This window comes from Trachypithecus francoisi, unplaced genomic scaffold, assembly GCF_009764315.1.
Source record: "Trachypithecus francoisi isolate TF-2019V2 unplaced genomic scaffold, Tfra_2.0 Lachesis_group12, whole genome shotgun sequence".
NCBI lineage: Eukaryota > Metazoa > Chordata > Mammalia > Primates > Cercopithecidae > Trachypithecus > Trachypithecus francoisi.
In genome coordinates this window covers 66,526,945-66,545,567 of record NW_022681457.1, presented here as the reverse complement: position 1 = coordinate 66,545,567, position 18,623 = coordinate 66,526,945, and the positions used below count along the sequence as shown (strand labels likewise).

At 41.8% G+C, this 18,623-nt stretch overlaps 1 protein-coding gene across 4 annotated transcripts in view; it reads right to left on the bottom strand.

Moving 5' to 3' along the window:
• ZNF420 (zinc finger protein 420) overlaps nt 1–16,547 on the bottom strand; it is a 47,606-nt gene extending 31,059 nt beyond the window's left edge. The window contains exons 1-2 of one of the 4 annotated variants that reach the window (XM_033225960.1): nt 16,233–16,547; nt 14,394–14,437 (exon numbers count right to left, since the gene is read on the bottom strand). The gene's annotated coding sequence lies outside the window, so the exon portion shown is untranslated. The remainder of the gene's footprint in view (nt 1–14,393; nt 14,438–16,232) is intronic. The other 3 variants (XM_033225958.1, XM_033225959.1, XM_033225957.1) reach the window with 3 other exon arrangements.
• Nucleotides 16,548–18,623: the final 2,076 nt, after the last annotated feature.

Genomic DNA, 18,623 nt, shown 5'->3' with positions numbered 1-18,623 from the left:
TGGCATAAACCCAGGAGGCGGAGCTTGCAGTGAGCAGAGATCCCACCACTGCACTCCAGCCTGGGCAACAGAACCAGACTCTGTCTCAAAAAAAAAGAAAAAACAGAAGTAAAAATCATCCCATGGATATTAAAGAAACTGAATGTGTAGAAACAAACAAACTGCCCACAGAGAAGTCCCAGATGGCTTTACTGGTAAATTCTACCAACATTTAAGGCAGATATTCTTTCACAAATGTTTTCAGAAAACAGAAAAAGGAGATAGCACTCTGTTCTACATCTTGAGGCCAAATAATCATAATACTAAAACCTCACAAAGATATTACATGAAAAAAAAATTACAGTTCAATAGCCTCTAGGAAGACAGACATACAACAAAGTTATAAAGTATTATCAATCAAATCTATTTGACTTTGGAACCACAAGTATGTTTTCTATAACTATAATCACAAAATTAAATCAAAATGAAAAAAAAATCTCTAAGAACCAAAAGCAAAATGAAACAAATTTATCTGTGTATACAAAGCTGGAAGGTTAAACATATAAAGGAAGTGAATATTTTCAGGAACTTTAAAATACAGTCATTTGACATTAGACCCAATATAACCTACAAACAAAATAACTATAAACTGTTTTTCAAAGTTGTCTTAAGAGTTTATGTTATGTTATAACTTTATGAAGTTATGTCTTAGAGTTTTTCAGTAGTTATACTGTTATTAATATTGGCATTGTTAGTCTAAAACTAATATATGTATATAATCTGAAATGATTATACACACACATATATCAGTGAGAATCTTAGTATCATTAATCATTACGAATTAAGATTTTTCTCAGATTATAAAAGAAACACAAATATAAAATCAAAGATAGTGAGAAAAACTATAATCTTTTAATTCAATTGGAAATATCAGTATACAATCAGGATTTTTTTTCTCCTTCTAAAAAATTTGTATTTCACCAGCTCTGTTAAGGCTATAAGCAATGACAACTAGGAGCAATGAGAGTTCCTATTATTCTGGTTGTGACTTTTTTCTTTTTTTTTTTTTGAGATGGAGTCTCCTTCTGTCGCTGGGGCTGGAGTGCAGGGACCAGATCTCAGCTCACTGCAAGCTCCGCCTCCCGGGTTTACTCCATTCTCCTGCCTCAGCCTCCCGAGTAGCTGGGACTACAGGCGCCCGCCACCTCGCCCCGCTAGTTTTTTGTATTTTTTAGTAGAGACGGGGTTTCACCGTGCTAGCCAGGATGGTCTCGATCTCCAGACCTCGTGATCCGCCCGTCTCGGCCTCCCAAAGTGCTGGGATTACAGACTTGAGCCACCGCGCCCGGCCGGTTGTGACTTCTTAAAAACACTTCTTATAAAAGGAACCAGGGCCCCATAAATAAATGGCTGATTTTATGTTTGGGACAGGAAGTTGTACAAAATGAGCCTAGAATACTCTGTCAGAACAGAAAGTCTGGAATCTGCCAAAGACTACTAGGGTCATGTCAAAAAGAATAAAAAGGAATCCAAAAGTAGACAAATCGGAGAGGGTAAACCTTCCACTTGCCATACATGGAACAATGTGAGCGTTAATAAGAACAGTTATTGTTACAGATCGAAACATAACAGATACGTTTTAATCCGTAAGTTAATAATAATAGTTTAAAAGAAAAACATGGAATAAGCTTTGAAAGATGCTGAAAAATAGTAAGAGAAAAACCAATCTTTTATTCTAGTTTTGTTTTTTTTTTCTTTTTGCATAAACTATTCTTCAGGTAACCAAGAATACCTGACATTGAGAAAGGATGGCTCTCTTTATAGATCTATTCCAGCTTATATTTGCAGAAGAATTAGAATATCATTCTGTAACCCCTGAAAAAATAACATATTCACATAAAGATATCAATAGCTGGCTGTTAACATCACATAAAGGAAAACAACCAAATACTATGCAGCACTTCAGAGACGTGCACATCACTATATATGATGGATTAGTGTTAAAAAAAAAAAAAAAGGCCGGGCGCGGTGGCTCAAGCCTGTAATCCCAGCACTTTGGGAGGCCGAGATGGGTGGATCGCGAGGTCAGGAGATCGAGACCAACCTAGCTAACACGGCTAAACCCCGTCTCTACTAAAAAATATAAAAAACTAGCCGGGCGAGTTGGCGGGCGCCTGTAGTCCCAGCTACTTGGGAGGCTGAGGCAGGAGAATGGCGTAAACCCGGGAGGCGGAGTTTGCAGTGAGCTGAGATCCGGCCACTGCACTGCAGCCTGGGCAACAGAGCGAGACTCCGTCTCAAAAAAAAAAAAAAAAAAAAAGGAAAAATGGGGCCAGGCACGGTGGTTCACACCTGTAATCCCAGCACTTTGGGAGGCTGAGGCTGGCAGATCACGAGGTCAGGAGATTGAGACCATCCTGGCCAACATGGTGAAACCCTGCCTCTACAAAAATACAAAAAATTAGCTGGGCATGGTGTCGTGTGCCTGTACTCCCAGCTACTCGGGAGGCTGAGGCAGGGGAATTGCCTGAACCCAGGAGGTGGAGGTTGCAGTGAGCCAAGATCACGCCACTGCACTCCAGCCTGGCGACAGAGCAAGACTCTGTCTCAAGAAAAACAAACAAACAAACAAAAACCAAGCACAAACAAACAAAACTCTTAAATCTGATCAAGCCTTTAAAATTAAATACTGGTTTACAAGAAATACAGGGTCAGAGGAACATGTTAAATGACACCACAGACCAGCTATCAACAAAATCCAGAATATGGGTAACTCTACAGGAAAATTCTGTTTCTGGCACAAATAAACTGTAAGAAAGAAAAAGTGAAAGAACCCAGAGATTAGAAGAATATTTAAGAAACATATTGCATTATTACAACAAATAGACATTGTTTGGATCTTGATTCTAAAAAAAATCATAAAAAATATTTACAGACGATGGGAAAATCTGAACACTGATTGGCTCATGACATTAAGACAGTATTGCCTGTTTTGTTTTTTGGGTTTTTTTTGAGACAGGGTCTCACTCTGTTGCTCAGGCTGGAGTGCAGTGCTGTGATCTTGGCTCACTGCAACCTCTGCCTACAAAGCTCGAGTGATCCTTCCACTTCAGCCTCTCAAGTAGCTGGGGCTACAGGCATCTGCCACCATGCCCAGCTGATTTTTGTATTTTTGGTAGAGACAGGGTTTCACCATGTTGTCCAGGCTGGTCTCAAAATCCTCACCTCATGTGATCCACCTGCCTTGGTCTCCCAAAGTGCTGAGATTACAGGCATGAGCCACCACGCCTGGCTTTTTTCTTTTTAGCAGTAATGATACTATGGTTATATATTTTTTTAATTTAAAAGTTCTTACCTTTTACAGATATGTAATAATATATTTAAGGATGAAATTATACATCTGAAATCCACTTCAAGATAACCTAGGTGGCGCCCAAGATGGCCGAATAAGAACAGCTCCAGCCTCCAACTCCCAGCCTGAGCGACACAGAAGACGGGTGATTTCTGCATTTTCAACTGAGGTATCGGGTTCATCTCACTAGGGCGTGTCGGACAGTTGATGCTGGTCCACTGGTGCAGCCTGACCAGCGAGAGCTGAAGCAGGGTGAGGCATTGCCTCACCTGGGAAGTGCAAGGGGGAAGGGAATTCCTTTTCCTAGCCAAGGGAAGTTGAGACACACAACACCTGGAAAATCGGGTAACTCTCACCCTAATACTGTGCTTTACCAAGGGTCTTAGCAAATGGCACACCAGGAGATTATATCCCACAGCTGGCCCGCATGGTCCCATACCCATGGAGCCTCCCTCATTGCTAGCACAGCAGTCGGAGATCTAACTGCAAGGTGGCAGCGAGGCTGGGGGAGGGGCGCATGCCATTGCTGAGGCTTAAGTAGATAAACCAAGCCACCAGGAAGTTCGAATTGGGTGAAGCCCACTGCAGCTCAAGGCACCTGCCTATGTAGACTCCACCTCTGGGGACAGAGCATAGCTAAACAAAAAGCAGCAGAAACCTCTGCAGATGAAAAAGTCCCTGTCTGACAGCTTTGAAGAGAGCAGTGGATCTCCCAGCACGGAGGCTGAGATCTGAGAACGGACAGACTGCCTGCTCAAGTGGGGCCCTGACCCCTGAGTAGCCTAACTGGGAGACATCCCCACTAGGTGCAGACCGACACATCACACCTCACACGGCTGGGTATACCCTGAGACGAAGCTTCCAGAGCAAGAATCAGACAGTAACAGTCGCTGTTCAGCAATATTCTATGTTCTGCAGTCTCCGCTGCTGATACCCAGGCACACAGGGTCTGGAGTGTACTTCAAGCAAACTCCAACAGACCTGCAGCTGAGGGTCATGTTAGAAGGAAAACTAACAAACAGAAAGGACACCCACACCAAAACCCCATAAGTACGTCGTCGTCATCAAAGACGAAAGGCAGATAAAACCACAAAGATGGGGAAAAAGCAGTGCAGAAAAGCTGGAAATTAAAAAAAATCAGAGCATATCTCCCCCTCCAAAGGAATGCAGCTCATCGCCAGCAACGGAACAAAGCTGGACAGAGAATGACTTTGACGAGTTGAGAGAAGAAGGCTTCAGTTGATCAAACTTCTCAGAGCTAAAGGAAGAACTATGTAACCAGCGCAAAAAAACTAAAAACCTTGAAAAAAGAATGGATGAATGGATAACTAGAATAATTAACGCAGAGAAGACCTTAAAGGAACTGATAGAGATGAAAACCATGACACGAGAACTACGTGACAAATGCACAAGCTTCAGTAACCGACTCGATCAACTGGAAGAAAGATTATCAGTGATTGAAGATCAGATGAATGAAATGAAGTGAGAAGAGAAATGTAGAGAAAAAAGAGTAAAAAGAAATGAACAAAGCCTCCAAGAAATATGGGATTATGTGAAAAGATCAAATCTACGTCTGATTGGTGTGCCTGAAAGTGACAGGGAAAAAGGAACCAAGTTGGAAAACACTCTGCAGGATATCATCCAGGAGAACTTCCCCAACCTAGTAAGGCAGGCCAACATTCAAATTCAGGAAATACAGAGAACACCACAAAGATACTCCTCAAGAAGAGCAACTCCAACAACAGGTACCAGCCATTGCAAAAACATGTCAAAATGTAAAGTCCATTGATGCTAGGAAGAAACTGCATCAACTAATGAGTAAAATAACCAGCTAATATTGTAATGACACGATCAAGTTCACACATAACAATATTAACCTTAAATGTAAATGGACTAAATGGTCCAATTAGAAGACACAGACTGGCAAATTGGATAAAGAGTCAAGACCCATCAGTTTGCTGTATTCAGGAGACCCGTCTCACATGCAGAGACACATATAGGCTCAAAATAAAGGGATGGAGGAAGATCTACCAAGAAAATTGAAAACAAAAAAAAGCAGGGGTTGCAATCCTAGTCTCTGATAAAACAGACTTTAAGCCATCAAAGATCAAAAGAGAAAAAGAAGGCCATTACATAATGGTAAAGCAATCAATTCATCAGGAAGAGCTATCCTAAATATATATGCACCCAATACAGGAGCACCCAGATTCATAAAGCAAGTCCTTAGAGACTTACAAAGAGACTTAGACTCTCATACAATAATAATGGGAGACTTTAACACCCCACTGTCAACATTAGACAGATCAACGAGACAGAAAGTTAACAAGGATATCCAGGAATTGAACTCAGCTCTGCACCAAGCAGACCTAATAGACATCTACAGAACTCTCCACCCCAAATCAACAGAATATGCATTCTTCTCAGCACCACATTGCACTTATTCCAAAATTGACCACATAGTTGGAAGCAAAGCACTCCTCAGCAAATGTAAAAGAACAGAAATTATAACAAACTGTCTCTCAGACCACAGTGCAATCAAACTAGAACTCAGGACTAAGAAACTCAATCAAAACCGCTCAACTACATGGAAACTGAACAACCTGCTCCTGAATGACTACTGGGTACATAACAAAATGAAGGCAGAAATAAAGATGTTCTTTAAAACCAATGAGAACAAAGATACAACATACCAGAATCTCTGGGACATATTTAAAGCAGTGTGAAGAGGGAAATTTATAGCACTAAATGCCCACAAGAGAAAGCAGGAAAGATCTAAAACTGACACCCTAACATCACAATTAAAAGAACTAGTGAAGCAAGAGCAAACACATTCAAAAGCTAGCAGAAGGCAAGAAATAATTAAGATCGGAGCAGAACTGAAGGAGATAGAGACACAAAAAACCCTCCAAAAAATCAATGAATCCAGGAGCTGGTTTTTTGAAACGATCAACAAAATTGATAGACCACTAGCAAGACTAATAAAGAAGAAAAGAGAGAAGAATTAAATAGATGCAATAAAAAATGATAAAGGGGATATCACCACCAACCCCACAGAAATACAAACTACCATCAGAGAATACTATAAACACCTCTACACAAATAAACTAGAAAACCTAGAAGAAATGGATAATTTCCTGGACACTTACACTCTCCCAAGACTAAACCAGGAAGAAATTGAATCCCTGAATAGACCAATAGCAGGCTCTGAAATTGAGGCAATAATAGCCTACTAACCAAAAAACGTCCAGGACCACATGGATTCACAGCTTAATTCTACCAGAGGTACAAGGAGGAGCTGGTACCATTCCTTCTGAAAATATTCCAGTCAATAGAAAAAGAGGGAATTGCCAGGCGCAGTGGCTCAAGCCTGTAATCCCAGCACTTTGGGAGGCCGAGACGGGCGGATCACGAGGTCAGGAGATCGAGACCATCCTGGCTAACTCGGTGAAACCTCGTCTCTACTAAAAAATACAAAAAACTAGCCGGGCGAGGTGGCAGGCACCTGTAATCCCAGCTACTCGGGAGGCTGAGGCAGGAGAGTGGCGTAAACCTGGGACGCGGAGCTTGCAGTGAGCTGAGATCCGGCCACTGCACTCCAGCCTGAGCGACAGAGCGAGACTCCGTCTCAAAAAAAAAAAAAGAAAGAAAAAGAGGGAATCCTCCCTAACTCATTTTATGAGGCCAACATCATCCTGATACCAAAGCCTGCCAGAGACACAACAAAAAAAGAGAATTTTAGACCACTATCCCTGATGAACATCGATGCAAAAATCCTCAATAAAATACTGGCAAACCAAATCCAGCAGCACATCAAAAAGCTTATCCACCATGATCAAGTGGGCTTCATCCCTGGGATGCAAGGCTGATTCAACATACGCAAATCAATAAACGTAATCCAGCATATAAACAGAACGAAAGACAAAAACCACATGATTATCTCAATAGATGCAGAAAAGGCCTTTGACAAAATTCAACAGCCCTTCATGCTAAAAAATCGGTATTGAGGGAACGTATCTCAAAATAATAAGAGCTATCTATGACAAACCCACAGCCAATATCATACTGAATGGGCAAAAACCGGAAGCATTCCCTTTGAAAACTGGCACAAGACAGGGATGCCCTCTCTCACCACTCCTATTCAACATAGTGTTGGAAGTTCTGGCTAGGGCAATCAGGCAAGAGAAAGAAATAAAGGGTATTCAGTTAGGAAAAGAAGAAGTCAAATTGTCCCTGTTTGCAGATGACATGACTCATGACTGCATATTTAGAAAACCCCATCATCTCAGCCCAAAATCTCCTTAAGCTGATAAGCAACTTCAGCAAAGTCTCAGGATACAAAATCAATGTGCAAAAATCATAAGCATTCTTATACACCAGTAACAGACAAACAGAGAGCCAAATCATGAATGAACTCCCATTCACAATAGCTTCAAAGAGAATAAAATACCTAGGAATCCAACTTACAAGGGATGTAAGGGACCTCTTCAAGGAGAACTACAAACCACTGCTCAGTGAAATAAAAGAGGACACAAACAAATGGAAGAACATACCATGCTCATGGATAGGAAGAATCAGTATCGTGAAAATGGCCATACTGCCCAAGGTAATTTATAGATTCAATGCCATCCCCATTAAGCTACCAATGACTTTCTTCACAGAATTGGAAAAAAACTGCTTTAAAGTTCATATGGAACCAAAAAAGACCCTGCCTTGCTAAGACAATCCTAAGCCAAAAGAACAAACCTGAAGGCATTACGCTACCTGACTTCAAACTATACAAGGCTACAGTAACCAAACAGCATGGTACTGGTACCAAAACAGAAATACAGACCAATGGAACAGAACAGAGAGCGCCCTCAGAAATAATACCACACATCTACAGCCATCTGATCTTTGACAAACCTGACAAGAACAAGAAATGGGGAAAGGATTCCCTATTTAATAAATGGTGCTGGGAAAATCGGCTAGCCATAAGTAGAAAGCTGAAACTGGATCCTTTCCTTACTCCTTATACGAAAAGTAATTCAAGATGGATTAGAGACTTAAATGTTAGACCTAATACCATAAAAACCCTAGAAGAAAACCTAGGTGATACCATTCAGGACATAGGCATGGGCAAGGACTTCATGTTTAAAACACCAAAAGCAATGGCAACAAAAGCCAAAATTGACAAATAGGATCTAATTAAACTAAAGAGGTTCTGCACAGCAAAAGAAACTACCATCAGAGTAAACAGGCAACCTACAGAATGGGAGAAAATTTTTGCAATCTACTCATTTGACAAAGGGCTAATATCCAGAACCTACAAAGAACTCAAACAAATTTACAGGAAAAAAACAAACAGCCCCATCAAAAAGTGAGCAAAGGATATGAACAGACACTTCTCAAAAGAAGACATTCATACAGCCAACAGATACATGAAAAAATGCTCATCATCACTCGCCATCAGAGAAATGCAAATCAAAACCACAATGACGGCCGGGCGCGGTGGCTCAAGCCTGTAATCCCAGCACTTTGGGAGGCCGAGACGGGCGGATCACGAGGTCAGGAGATCGAGACCATCCTGGCTAACACGGTGAAACCCCGTCTCTACTAAAAAATACAAAAAACTAGCCGGGTGAGGTGGCGGGCGCCTGTAGTCCCACCTACTCGGGAGGCTGAGGCAGGAGAATGGCGTAAACCCAGGAGGCAGAGCTTGCAGTGAGCTGAGATCCGGCCACTGCACTCCAGCCTGGGCGACAGAGCGAGACTCCATCTCAAAAAAAAAAAAAAAAAAAACACAAAACCACAATGAGATACCATCTCACACCAGTTGGAATGGCAATCATTAGAAAGTTAGGAAACAACAGGTGCTGGAGAGGATGTGGAGAAACAGGAAAACTTTTACACTGTTGATGGGACTGTAAACTAGTTCAACCATTGTGGAAAACAGTGTGGCGATTCCTCAAGGATCTAGAACTAGAAATACCATTTGACCCAGCCATCCCATTACTGGGTATATACCCAAAGGATTATAAATCATGCTGCTATAAAGACACATGCACAAGTATGTTTATTGCGGCACTATTCAGAATAGCAAAGACTTGGAATCAACCCAAATGTTCATCAGTGACAGATGGAATAAGAAAATGTGGCACATATACACCATGGAATACTATGCAGCCATTAAAAAGGATGAGTTTGTGTCCTTTGTAGGGACATGAATGCAGCTAGAAACCATCATTTGCAGCAAACTATCACAAGAACAGAAAACCAAACACTGCATGTTCTCACTCATAGGTGGGAATTGAACAATGAGATCACTTGGACACAGGAAGGGGAGCATCACACACTGGGGCCTACTGTGGAAAAGTCCGCCGTGACCTATTCACCCTCCACTTCCCGTCTCAGAATCTCAACGTGGTCACCTTCGAGTAGAGAGGCCCACCCGCCCACGCACTGTGGGCAGTGCCACCCGCAGATAACACGCGCTCTCCACCACCCAATGCAAACCATGAGAATTTGCAACAGGGGAGGAAAAAAGAACCAAAACTTCCAAGGACCTGCTTTTTTTCTTAAAAGTACTTTAAAAAGGAAATTTGTTTGTATTTTTTATTTACATTTTATACTTTTGTACATATTGTTAGGGTCAGCCATTTTTAATGATCTCGGATGACCAAACCAGCCTTTGGAGCATTCTCTGTCCTACTTCTGTCTTTACTTGTGGTGTGACCATGTTCATTATAATCTCAAAGGAGAAAAAAAACCTTGTAAAAAAACCAAAAATGACAACAAAAAAACAATCTTATTCTGAGCATTCCAGTAACTTTTTTGTGTATGTACGTAGCTGTACTATAAGTAGTTGGTTTGTATGAGATGGTTAAAAAGGCCAAAGATAAAAGGTTTCTTTTTTTTCCTTTTTTGTCTATGAAGTTGCTGTTTATTTTTTTTGGCCTGTTTGATGTATGTGTGAAACAATGTTGTCCAACAATAAACAGGAATTTTATTTTGCTGAGTTGTTCTAACAAAAAAATTAAAATAACCTATGTTGTTTTTTAAAGGGGCGTGTGGGAGAGGTGGGACAAGAAATAGGGGTATAGATGAAACATGTTTAGCCATAAATTGATATGTGTTGAAGCTGAGTGATGGGTAGGGTATATGGGATACATGACACTACACTAACTTCTGCATATTTTTAACTTTTTCCATAATAAGTTAAAGAAAAAGACTTGAAGAATGGACTCCATATATGAACGATTCATTCCAGAGGATGGTTTTTCCAGTCATTGTTATTTTCTCCTTTGCGTCTTTCTTTTTGTATTTTCTGAATCATGTTGGCATGATTTAGAAACTACTTTGATATCAGAAAACAAAGAAACAGCAGCCTCCTGAAACTCTAAACAAGGTAATGTAATAGTTTTAAAAACAAAAGATTGGGCCGGGCGCGGTGGCTCAAGCCTGTAATCCCAGCACTTTGGGAGGCCGAGACGGGCAGATCACAAGGTCAGGAGATTGAGACCATCCTGGCTAACACGGTGAAACCCCGTCTCTACTAAAAAATACAAAAAACTAGCCGGGTGAGGTGGCAGGCACCTGTAGTCCCAGCTACTCGGGAGGCTGAGGCAGGAGAATGGCGTAAACCTGGGAGGCGGAGCTTGCAGTGAGCTGTGATCCGCCACTGCACTCCAGCCTGGGCGACAGAGCGAGACTCCGTCTCAAAAACAAACAAAAAAAAAAGTTGGGTAATGGAGGAAAATATTAGAAAGGAGAAAAATGAAGAAGTGTACCAACTTTATTATGACACAGAGTTGCAATTTATGCAGAACTTACAAAAAGCATTAACATAAACTAAAAGTAGGCCACTTCTACAAACTTGCCCCAAATATAAACCTCCACAGATAGAGACAACATATAGTTATTGATTGCTACATTATGTTATGGTAAAATACTAGAAAAAAACAAATGGCCATCCATTGGAGACAGGCTGAATAACTATTCTACCCACACAATAGAACATGTAGCTATAAAAATAAATGAGGAAGACCTTTATAGGCTCCTATAGACTTATTTCCAGGATACAGTAATGTGTGAAAAAGAAAAAAGGTACAGAATGGAGTACATAGAATATTCCTTTTAATTAACAACAAAAATTGCATACATACACACATATATAAACACATATCATTTAAAAGAAAAAAGTAAAAACCAATAAGAAATACAAGTAGTTATCTATAGAGGGAAGAAGGAAGCAGGTAGAGGGGACAGAAATGGACACTAGACTTCTTTAAATTCATCTTATTCTGTTGTTTTGATTTTGGATATATGTTATGTAATTTTAAAACAAAATTAAATCATAGTGGGAGAAAAGCAATCCCTAAACATGAAAAGCAATATAAAACCAACGAGCCTAACTGCATTTCCAGTTGGCAGCTTAACCATATAAGAAGTGTTATTTTAGATGACTTTTAAACACAGTAATTTGATTATAGATTCCTAGTGGGCTATATCCTATCAAACTCCAACAGGACTTTATATTGTTTTTCTATATTCATATGGTTGGTAAAAATATTGGTATTGTTATTTTGAAACTCTTTCTTTCAACCCAAGAGAAGGCAGAAAAGTGAGAACAGGAAATAAAGAACAGATGGGATAAATATAAAACAAATGGCAAAATGATAGATTTGAACCAAACCATATCAATAATCACACTAAATATAAATGGACTAAATACTCCAATTAAAAGATGGAGATTGCTAGTTGGGTGTGGTTGTTCACGCCTGTAATCCCAGAAATTTGGGAGGCCGAGGCAGGCAGATCACCTGTGTTCAGGAGTTTGAGACCAGCCTGGCCAACATGGCAAAACCTCATCTCTACTAAAAATACAAAAACAGTAGCTGAGTGTGGTGGTGCGCACCTGTAATCCCAGCTACTTGAGAGGCTGAGGCAGGAGAATCACTTGAACACAGGAGGAAGAGGTTGCAGTGAGCCGAGATCGCGCCACTGCACTCCAGCCTGGGTGACAGAGTGAGACTCCATCCCCCTCCTCCAAAAAAAAAAAGATGGAGATTGCAAAGTTGAATAAAAACACAGACCCAATTACATGCTGCCTATAATACACTTGAAATATCAAAACACAAGCAGGTTAAAAAGGATAGAAAAATATATACAATGCTAATATTAAGGAAAAGAAAGCTGGAATGTCTACATTAAATATCAAGCAAAGTAGATGTTTGGAGCAAAGAATATTATGAGGGATAAGGAAGATCATTTCCTAATGATAAAGGGGTCAATTCACCAGTAGGATGTAAAAATCTAAAACCTTCCTATACCTAATAACAGAGCATCAAAATGCATGAAGCAGGCCAGGCACGGTGGCTCACACCTGTAATCCCTGCACTTTGGGAGGCTGAAGTGGGCAGATCACCTGAGGTCAGAAGTTCGAGACCAGCCTGGCCAATATGGTGAAACCCTATCTCTACTAAAAAAAAAAAAAAATACAAAAATTAGCTGCGCACGGTCGTGCCTGCCTGTAATCCCAGCTACGTGGGAGGCTGAGGTAGGAGAATCACTTGAACTTGGGAGGTGGAGGTTGTAGTGAGCTGAGATCGTGCCACTGCACTCCAGCCTGGGTGACAAAGTAAGACTCTGTCTCAAAAAAAAAAAAGAAGGCCGGGCGTGGTGGCTCAAGCCTGTAATCCCAGCACTTTGGGAGGCCGAGACGGGCAGATCACGAGGTCAGGAGATCGAGACCATCCTGGCTAACACGGTGAAACCCCGTCTCTACTAAAAATACAAAAAACTAGCCGGGCGAGGTGGCGGGCCCCTGTAGTCCCAGCCACTCGGGAGGCTGAGGCAGGAGAATGGCGTGAACCCGGGAGGCGGAGCTTGCAGTGAGCTGAGATCCGGCCACTGCACTCCAGCCTGGGAGACCGAGCGAGACTCTGTCTCAAAAAAAAAAAAAAAAAAAAGAAAAAAAATACCTGAAGCAGAAACTGAAAGAAACTACAAGGAGAAAAATCCAACAAACAGAAAATCAATAAAGATATGGAAGATTTAAAAATACTATCAACCTACCTGACCTAGTTGACATTTATAGAACATTCCACCCAACAACCACAGAATATAGTCTTTTCAAGTGCACATGAAACATTCACTAAGATGCATCAAATTCTGGGTCATAAAAAATCTTAATAAATTTAAAAGGATTCAAATCATACAAAGTATATTCTGTGAACACAATGTAACGAAATTAGAAATCAGTAACAAAAGATCTCTGGAAGATCCTCAAAATATTTGAGAAAACAACAAATCAAAATAACCTATAAGTCAAGAAATCAAAAGGGCAAATTAGAAAGGATTTTTGAACTGAAGGTAGAATAATGAAACAAGATTGGAAAGTGATCGCTTTTTTTTTTTTTTTGAGACAGAGTCTTGCTCTGAGGTCCAGGCTGGAGTGCAGTGGCGCGATCTCGGCTCACTGCAAGCTCTGCCTCCCAGGTTCACGTGATTCTCCTGCCTCAGCCTCCGGAGTAGCTGGGACTACAGGCGCCCACCACCACGCCTGGCTAATTTTTTTTTTTTTTTTGTATTTTTAGTAGAGACGGGGTTTCACCTTGTTAGCCAGGATGGTTTGATCTCCTAACCTCGTTCCATCCTCCTCGGCCTCCCAAAGTACTGGTATTACGGGCGTGAGCCACCGCACCGGGCCGTGATCGTTTTTAAGCTAGAAATATTCATTATACTTTTATGTACATTTGAAACTTTCCATAAAAAGTTAAAAAACCAAAATGGTGCTGTATCAGAAATAACACAATAGAGCTCTTTCCCTTTTTAAATAACACAATGGAGCTATTTCCTTCTTCCCCTTTTTAAATCCATGAGTCTCGAATCCATTCTTCCTAAACTTAACCACTATTGCAAAGTATCAATCCCAATTAATGGCACATTTTCTTTGCTCTCAATCTACCAAAAATTGCCTTGCCCCGCTATCATTTGAGAAGGCAGGAAATTTCAAAAAGAAAACAAAAATGTCTATGTCCTGTAATAACAAATGTATTTCAGGAAACAAAGAGGAAATACTCACCTTGGACATTGCTACTGAAACAGCCATTCTTTCTCCTCTGGGCTCTACTCTCAGAAAAAGAAAAATGGAATGAGATATTAGGCCTTTTCTTGGGGAATATGCTAAATTATAACATATCCTCTTCCTCCATCCTCAATCTCATTTAATATAAAGAAAAGTCAGGAGGAGACTAGAACAGGTCTTCTACCTTCTGTATCAGAAAGAAGGGCCAGGTCAAAGCTGTCTTGGGCTTGAATTTACTTCTGGATTCAAAGCTGTACACTGGAGACAGCCCTGCAGTGGAGTGCTTCAGGTTCAGAACTGGGTTGCTGTCTCCTAAAGCACTCCCTCTGAAACTATTCCCACTCCTGGAATCCCATTACATTTCCAGTGACCTTTATATTTATTTTTATATATATTTTTGAGACTGAGTTTCGCTCTTCTTGTCCAGGCTGGAGTGCAGTGGCATGATCTTGGCTCACTGCAACCTCCACCTCCCCGGTTTAAGTAATTCTCCGGCCTCAGCCTCCTAAGTAGCCGGGATTAAGGGCATGCGCCACCACACCCGGTTATTTTGTATTTTTAGTAGAGACAGGATTTCACCATGTTGGTCAGGCTGGTCTCCAACTTCTGACCTCAGATGATCCACCTGCCTCCGCCTCCCAAAGTGCTAGGATTACAGATGTGAGCCACCACGCCCAGCATCCAGTGGCTGTCTTGAAGGTATTATCAGCCCTAAAATTCTCATCCCAAGACCAGGTCTGTGGCTCGCAAATAACTCCTATTCTTCACTCAGGTGTCCAAATGTCTGACTTCCTTACTTCTTGCCACTTCCTTGCATCCAATTCCCTTAAGGCTATAAGGCAAGAGGACGCAGGGAAGAAGTCGTGAACCCATAACTACATTTCCCAAGGTGAACCGAGGATGGATACAGAAATAAAGCAATGCAAGCTATGTATGAAAGGGCAGCCACTGTGGTCAAAACAAAAAGTCCTTAAGTCCTCAGAGCCACATGGGAGGAGCACAAAGCCATATGGCACTCATAATCCATAGGCCGACCTCAGCCCCAAATGAACCCCAGAAATACCAAAAAGAAATTTACTTCTGTACTGAACTAAACCACCATAAGGTCACAGAATATACAAATGGCCACATAAAGTCACACATAATCACATTTCCACAGTCACACAGCTAGAGGCACAATCATCCAATTATGCTACATTGTTAGACCACCTCGTCTCAAACAAAATCCCTTTAAATAAAGGCATATAATTACATCCAAGCACCTTGTCAGAGACACCGCCAAAAACACCCTTTCAAAGCTGCAATTTTAGTCTCTTTACACAGTCAGGAAAACAGCACACACAACCCCACAGTCACACACAATCAGACAGTCACCTAACCAAGTACCAGATCAGGGAAACACGCGGTCACAAACACCGTGTCACAGCAACACTGTCACACACCTTAAATTTACTGGCAAATCCGTCACACGATACCAGGTTTATACACAACCTCAAAGTGACACAAGCACATCCAAACACTTGTCACAACTGTCACTTCATAGTCACAGGCAAACTCCAATTATACACGTGGCACACACACAATCACAGTCACGTAAGTATATCTCAGTCAGGTAAGCAAACAGTCACAAAGACCCTCAGAGTCACAAACAACTCACAGTCACACAAATGCTCATACACAAAACCACAGCCACACACGTCCAGTAGTGTATGCACAGGCAGTCGCCAATACCAGGCAGGCTGTAGCCTGCACACAAAACCGGAGACACGGCCACACGAGTAACCCCAGCGACGCTTTCTCCGCGCATGTCCGCTCTGGCATCCCGGACACTCCTACCTTGAGAGAGATGCAGTTAGGGTCCAAGATCTGGCGCCCAGGTTCCAAGCCCGATTTCGGGTTCGCCAGCCCAGCAGGTGCGGAGCCAAGCTCCTCCACAGACGCGGCCCTCTCCCCACGCGAGGCCTCCAAATGTCGCAAACTAACGGAAATGAAGCAGCGCTCCGGACGCGGTGCCTCTGGGAAATGTAGTCCAGCGCTCTGGACACAGTGCCTCTGGGAAATGTAGTTCAGCGCCTGGCTAGCCAGCCAGGACGTGAGGATCCCGGGCAGCTCACCTCTCGCGGGCTAGTGGACTCGGCCTGCCGCGCCCCAGAGGTTTCTGGGAGTGCCCGCCCGCTCGCGTTCCGTGCGCAGGCGTCAGGCGCTCAGGGCCTGCGAGAGCGAGGTCTGAGTGGTCCCGGGGTCTACCCCTGGCAGGAGAGAGGGTGGGACCCGCCGTCCAGGCAGGTGCGGGGGAGGAGCCGGGGCCGGCGCGGGGACCCACCGGAACCTCGGATTTGCAGAGGACCCTCTGTGTGCCCTGCCAGGCTCTTGGGGTGTGTGTGCGTGTGTGTGACAATGGGAGATGCCGGGTGGACTGAGAGTCTTTCCGTGACCGGGTATGGTTGTGTTTCTGCCTGTGTGTGATTCTTCGTGCTGTGGGGTGTGAGGTGATTTGTACTTTAAGCTGCGTAGTAATGGGATTTTATAACTGTGTAGAATCGTCTGACAGAGTAAGACGATTCTACACAGCTCTCTATTGTGGTTTGCTTATGAAGGGTATCTGCATGTATATCTGCTTTTTTGTGTGTGTCCGTAATTGACTGGTGATTTGTGTTATATAAACGTGCTTTCCTTGTGCTTGTATTTCAGTCTCTGTAAGGGTGCCAAAAGCAAATGAGCTGTGTGTGATCGCGTGTGACAATGAAAATACTATGGCCAAGTTATTTCTTCCTTAAGTAGTAATGTAATAATCTGGAAAAGATAATCAGTTTTTCTGACAAGTGATTTAGACATGATTTTTCTATTGGATCAAATATATGTGGTATGGGGAAGAATCCAAAATTAACGTAGTTTTTTCTTTGTTTTTAGAAAGATTATTGCAAAACCAGTCCTAGGGTAACTGCCTTTTCCTCTGCCACAGTAGGCCAAAAGTAGATACCCATTATTTTCTAATTAGAGGGTAAAGTTTCTCCTATTACTGGGTAAGGTTGAGAGGCCATCAACTAATAAAACAATAAAATTACGTTGTAATAAGAAGAGTGAATTTTAGGACAGTACAGCACTAGACAGATTTCCCAAATTCTAGGTCAAACACTTGTCCTCATTTTTGATGAGAAAACCTTGGCTGGCAGAAAGTAACTTAAGGCTGTAGAGTTTGTTGGTAAACCTGAACTTATTTTTACTTACTTCAAGACCTCTTGACCTTTTACGATTTTTGAATAATCAAAAACTTGTGAACTTCCAGCACAAAGAAGTTAGAGTATAATTTCACCACTCCTTCAGAGGGAAAAAAAAAATTAATAAAAGTTGGTCTTTCAAGACCATATATCAAATACATTGATCTCTTCCCGGTAATGTGACTGGAATAGCAAATTTGGTGACCAGAATTCCTGAGTGAATGAACCTGTGTGTGTGATCAGGCATAGCTATGTGAAATATAGATAATTAAATTGCACTGAGATAGAGTGGGTCAAAGTCGGGCAAGAATTGTGTCCGATTCACATGCACACATGTTTATTGCGGCACTATTTACAATAGCAAAGACTTGGAACCAACCCAAATGTCCATCAATGATAGACTGGATTAAGAAAATGTGGCACATATGAACCATGGAATACTATGCAGCCATAAAAAAGGATGAGTTCGTGTCCTTTGTAAGGACATGGATGAAGCTGGAAACCATCATTCTGAGCAAACTATCGCAAGGACAGAATACTAAACACTGCATGTTCTCACTCATAGGTGGGAATTGAACAATGAGACCACTTGGACACAGGGTAGGGAACATCACATACCGGGACCTGTCGTGGGGTGGGGGGCTGGGGGAGGGGTAGCATTAGGAGATATACCTAATGTAAATGACGAGCTAATGGGTGCAGCACACTAACATGGCACATGTATACATATGTAACAAATCTGCACGTTGTGCACATGTACCCTAGAACTTAAAGTATAACAAACAAAATTAAATAAAAATAAAAATAAAAAAGAATTATGTCCAATTATATATGGGAGATATATACTTTTTTTTTTTAATAGGTGACAGACACATTCTGGTTTCAAATTGAACAGCATGCATTGATCTTGAGCCACGTCTGTGTGATTCTGGGTCACTACTTTTGGCTTTTGAATAGTTACGATGAGTGCTTGCAAGAAAAAGGAAGCTATCCCTTACAAGTAAAAAAC